This window comes from Phodopus roborovskii, unplaced genomic scaffold (genome assembly GCF_943737965.1).
Source record: "Phodopus roborovskii unplaced genomic scaffold, PHOROB, whole genome shotgun sequence".
In the NCBI taxonomy this organism is placed as follows: Eukaryota; Metazoa; Chordata; class Mammalia; order Rodentia; family Cricetidae; genus Phodopus; species Phodopus roborovskii.
In genome coordinates, this window is record NW_026125675.1 from 2,681,750 (window position 1) to 2,687,869 (window position 6,120).

General features: G+C 37.7%; 1 long non-coding RNA gene across 1 annotated transcript; it reads right to left on the bottom strand.

Annotated features, from left to right (window-relative positions):
- Positions 1 to 530: 530 nt before the first annotated feature.
- Positions 531 to 5,035, bottom strand: LOC127217399 (uncharacterized). The gene is made up of 3 exons (XR_007834092.1): positions 4,902 to 5,035; positions 3,656 to 3,772; positions 531 to 876 (listed from the first exon to the last, which is right to left on the bottom strand). It is a non-coding gene; the product is annotated as an uncharacterized LOC127217399 (long non-coding RNA).
- Between the last annotated feature and the right edge of the window lie 1,085 nt (positions 5,036 to 6,120).

Below are 6,120 nucleotides of genomic sequence, written 5' to 3' on the forward strand. Positions count from 1 at the left end.
GAGAGAGTATGCTGGAGAGGATGTGGAGAAAGGGGAACACTCCTCCATTGCTAGTGGGAGTGCAAACTTGTACAACCAATGTGGAAATCAATACTTGCAATTTTTCTTTGTTCTCTATGCATATGTGTGTGATTTTTGTGTGTGAGCATGGAGACTCTCTTGTCTCTGCCTCGCATTTCCCCTCTGTGGAATTATGAACAATCTATACTGTGCCCAACTTTACATATATTCTGAAGATTCCAACTCAGGTCCACACACTTGCAAAACAAGCACTTTTCTACTGAGCCCTCATCACAGCTATGAATCTAGATTTTGATGAAGAAAAAAAAATGTCAAGATTTGACTGAATAGAATAATTTGTGACAGCCATCTACTCAACTATTTGCACTCAAGTAACATAGGAATGTCATTGCACCTGAGTACGATTAACTTTGTCATACTTGTAAACTATAATGAAGTCTTTACTCAAATACTCAGCTTTTCAAACATGTTCCTTCAATTAAAATTATAAGAGAGAAATTCAGTCACAATTCCTCCTTATAAAACTTTTATTAATGCCAGAAATGAAATAATAAAAGTGAAATAAAATTGAAAAATCAGTGCAATTGTATGTACAGAGATACTATGAACAGGGCAGGGGTGGGCAGTTAAGGAGATCATTAAAAAGAGGAATGTTTGTGGGGCTTCTTAAGTTTGGACACTGAACTGCAGGCCATGATGATTCAACTGATTCCAACTCTATTTTTGTGCCTTTATAGGCAGGCTGTGTGTTTCTCAGACCTTCTTCTTCCCTAAGAAAAGCTTAACTCCTCACCGGTCCTGGGTTTGCGGCTTTCCCAACTTGCAGGCTGAAGGCCTCCTATTCCCCATCCTGCACTGGAAATAAAATAAAAAAGGAGCTACAGAAAACAGAGTGAAATTAATGACAGCATTGTCCTATTAAATTGGTTCCTAGAGTTCTCAGGAAGGTTTCCACTGCTAAGTGTACAGCCTAGTCATGTGCATTTAACTCAAAATTGCCTCTACTATCATTCCTGTAGCAAACACCAGGCCCTAGGTTAGAAATACAGCCCTCTCATTATATATATATATATATATATATATATATATATATATACATTTATATATATATATGTATATATATATACATATACATACATACATACATACATACATACATACATACATACATATATATATGCTGTCTCCACTAAAAACAAGATTTAGATGCCATCACTTTGTCTCAGTGGTACCTTTCTTAGGAGCATTTGCTGTTTCCAGGTTACAGATTCCTTGTACTTTGTTTCGCTATGCTCTTATGCAGCCATCTTTCACAGTTTTATCAAAGTAGGACATAATTGTTTACATACTGGAAGTGATGTTATCTTTTACCTTGTAAAAGACTGTCTACTAAGGGTACTCCAGTTTTTTAATATATCTGAAAGGGCTGTTTTATTTATGTACCAATAGTGAAAATACATTCTTAGAAATGTAAATTTGTATATGGAGAGACATTCCCCGCTGGCAACTTCAGCTGTAAACTCTACCTTCATCCTTGTGTAGTTCTTGACCCTTAGGGTCATAATTTTTCTTCACTAGCTTTTTCAAGGTAATCAAGGATCCAAACACAAGTATCTTGTACCTGGGGAAGCTCTGCTCCTATCTATAGGCATTGACAGTCTGCAGCCCTGGATTCCTGCTTGGAATTTCTGTGATTATTTATCAGTTACAAGGAGGAGAAGGAAACCCCTCACAGGGTCTGACCTGTGTGTTGTGGTTTGGGGCTGGATATGAGGTCCAAGTGTACTAAGGTCCTTGAATTTGATTAAAATACTTTACAATTTCTCTATTTTCCTCATTTAAAAAATTATGTATCCACATCATTCTGTTTTGAAAATTAAAATGATATCTTGTAAGATATGAAAAATATTTTTCATTTATTTTCATTTGAGGCAGTGTGAAATGTTGACACCCAATGACAAAGCCTACAACTTCTCTGGCTTCACTGATCTTCATAGAGCTGGCTGCATATTTGATCCATCTTCATATAAGACATAATAGCAAAGCTGGAATGGCAGAGCTGGATCTGGTCATTTCTCAGTTCAGTTATATCGTCTATCTATAAGTGCTCTGAAAGATCAAAAAGGAAATTAACTAACACTACATTCCCAAATGTGACTTTTGTTTTGGGTTCCTCAGTCTCCAGAACCATAAAGGAAATAGGCAAATTTTCATTCTCAGGACTTAGTCATTTCTCAAGTAGAGGAGAAAACCAGTCAGGATGTTAAAGAAAGGAATAAATATTTTTTTCTGGTCATTTTTATCATTTAAAAGCTTTAGTCCTTTATAAGGAAATTGACAACAATGTATGTCTTCCATGAGGTGCTAAAAAATTTCTCTTCCAGCATCAATCAACTCCCAAAGCAAATAAAAATGTTTCTTGCATAGGAGACTATGTGATCAAGAATGGATTCCTGACAGGCCACCATAAGGTACTGTAGCATCATACAGAGCCCCTTACTGGAAATGTTTCCTATTCAAATACTAAAAGTACCTGTGCAGATCACCATGAAAACGTGAAGTGATGGCACATCTTATGTGTGCAGGTATTTCCTACAGGTCACCAAGACTGACTCAATTGTATGTCTTCAGACTTCTCAGTGGTAATATAAAGCAGAAGAATAACACTGCAATTGACAGTCTGGACAACTATAAACCTGACATTGTGTCTCAATTCTGTGAGTGATCTTAGGTAATATGTTCACTCTTCTATTTCTTGGTTTTCTTTTCCTTAAAGTGAGAGCAATAGTCCTTGCTTCTGATGTTTTTTATAAGATAGGAGACAATACATACAAAATCATGCTGGGCAAAGGGCAACAGCAACAGAATAGCAAACTGAAGCCATGTCTTCAGTGGTACTAGTGTCATCATCTAATATGTTCTTCATGAAACCTTTACTAAGGAGTTACACTTCAACTTTTGCCATTCCCTAATGTCTAGATAGATCTACTACCAGTCACTAGAATTGTATTGTCTTGAAAATAGAAATGACTGACTGATGAAATCTTTGATGTAAAGACTTTAGATGCACCTGCCAATATTGCTAGACTTGATCTCCTCAACTATGTCTTCAGGAGTTGTGACAAGACCATCTCCAAGTCCCCTTTTGCTAGGATAGTTTATTATTATGATCTAAGTCTGAGGAATAGGACAGAATTTCAGATACTGAAGGCAAATTGAGTCATCCTGTTGGTATCAATACTAGTTCCAACTTTTGCTCCAAATACTTCATTTGACAAAACGTTAACAGGGTATTTGGAAAAATATTTTTGTAATCTTTTGTTGTTTTTCCTACACTGCCTGAATGAATTATACATTTTTTTCATCTCCATCTGTGACTGTAGCATTCTCTTTCTCTATGACTATGGAATCAAAGGCAAGCACCCCTGAGGCTGGAAAAATTAACCTCTGCCACATTGGGGACTGGAGTCTCTGAAATAAATGCATAAGCTCTTTTCTAAGGTTTTGCCAATACTTATCAAACCACACATTTACTCTTGGTTTTGCACTATACTGACCACTTGTGTATTTTTAATGGAAAAACTGTAAACATATTCCCAAGCTTCCCTGCTGTACACTTTGCCCAAGCCCACACCTCTCACACTTTGGATTGCCTCTCATCGGTCCACTCCTGCTTGGTACTCTGGAGAGCTTGTGTCTTCTGCTCATCCACTTGGACATAGTCTACTCTCTGCTCTTCTGAAAGAAGTTTCTGAAGTGGGGAGAACAAAAAGGTTTTAATTTCATCTTAATTTAAATGTACTTGGGCAGATTACATTTGCTTCCTCTCATCCCTATGGAAACTTCATACTATATGTGTATTATGCTTGTAAGCATCTCTTTACTTGATTTGCTTATATCAATAGGATGCAAATGGAAGTGATGTATACTGACACTAAGCATCCTGGAATTCAGTCTCTCTTCTTTTCCTCTGCCAAGAGCCCTAGATTGAAGATTGTTGTAACACAAAAGCCCTGGTCTATAATAGTCTTTCTTGGTAGCAATAGCTAAATGTTCCTTTGTTGCTGTAAGCACCTGAAATTGTCTACTTTGAATGGATAGCTTACTCAAACTGACAAATGTACCTTCTCTACTTGTTTCTCTCACTCGTCTCACTCACTGACTTTTTTTCAATGCCAGAGCAGTGTTTGGGAATGTAAAGAGACACACAAATGGAATCATTCTATACATTCTGTTTAATAGGTTGCTTTTTATCCACAAAGCAATACATTCTTAGTATGTGGATCATGACCACCCCTTGTTCAAATGCCATCATCATGAGGCTGTCAAGTGAGTGATATCAGTTAATAACTAATATCACTTATTAATCACTCAATCCTCACAGTCCTTGATGTAGGTGGCATTATTTATGATCTCTACTATATAAAGGAGGATACTACCCAATGAGGCGAAACTGTATTCATGGTCATTCACTGAGATCCACTTCAGCTTAGAGCTCCTTTCACCATTCCTTAATAACTAGATGATTAGACTATTACTTGTTTACTAAACAAGCCCTTCCTATGCCTCAAGAGCCTGTGTGTGTTTCACTCTCATTTCTGCCTAGTTTTTTTCTATAAATATTAGGGCACCAAATTTGAAGAGCATGAATATTACATGTATCTATACACAGATACCCAGAGAAAATACCCTAAAGGAAACATACTGGGATTTCATTCTTTCTGGGTATCAGGATTAAGTTTAATTTTAGCATTTTGACTATACTTGTATGTACTTCTAAGATCTAAGGAAAATACCCATGGTTTGATCAAAAAAAAAAAAAAAAAAAAAAAAAAAAAAAAAACTAAGCAAAAGTGAAATCACCTGGGAATCGTTCCTACCTGCTGCACAGGGGCTGGAGATGCTGAATTGAAGTCCAGGGCCAAATAATCCAGGCTGAATTTCTTTGTCCAAGTAAGAGCACTACTACTCGTGGAATTGACTGTTCTGTATTCTTCCTAGGAACCAACATCACAAGACTGAGATCAATAAAGAATAGTTAGGGAAAGCAAGCAGTTGGGGCTTCATCCAAGCAGCTGCTGCCAGATCATAAGAAGATGATCTGAAGTTTGTACATTTGAGTAAGAGTTGACATTTCAGCTGGGCATGGTGGTCCCTACCTTTAAATCCAGCACTTAGGAGGCAGAGGCAGGAAGATCTCTGTGAGTTTGAAGCCAGCCTGGTCTACAAAGTGAGTTCCAGGACAGCAAGGACTATACACAGAGAAATCCTGTTTGACATTTCATACACAGTACAGTAAGGAGTTAGAAGCACTTGTTGCTATATCGAGATTTTTAATATGGGTTCTGGGGATATTTCTAATCTGTTAATGTTCTTAGTTAATAGATATTCCTGGCTTATTATTTTAATAGCTCATCTTACTGAGTATTGGTAATGATAGTATTATAAAGCTTTCTCCTTCTAGCACTGTTGTAGAATATTAGTTGAAAATGTATTACATTTGCCAGAGATCCGCCTATCCCCTCAGGGATCCTGGGTCCCAGCCTACGGGATCTTTGACACCCATCACCAGTCCTCTGCTAGAAGCTGATCTTTGACCCGCATCGCTGGGCCCCTGCCTGAGGAGAGTCATCCTATAGAGCTGTAGACATCGAACTTCTGACCCACCTAAGCCCACCGGGGGGGGAGGAGACCATAGAGAGAGAGAGAGAGAGAGAGACCCCACCTGCACCCACTGGAAGAAGCAATGGGAAGACGGCAATACAAGAAAACACCTAACAACGGAAAGACAAGCAAACAGCACCAGAATCCAGGGACTCTACACCAACTAGACCTGAACACCCCAAAGCAGATGAAGCAGAAGGGAAAAACTTAAAAATTATCATCATAAAAATGATAGATGCCCTCAAACACAATGTGAGAAAATCCCTTAAAGAAGTGGAAGAAAAAACAAACAAACAAAAAATGGAAGTAATGAACAAATTTCTTAAAGAAAGTACAAAAAGCCAAGGAAAAACAAACAGGTGAAGGAAACAGTTCAAGACTTGAAAACTGAAGTAGAGACAATAAAGAAAATACAAACCGAAGGAATCTGGAAAT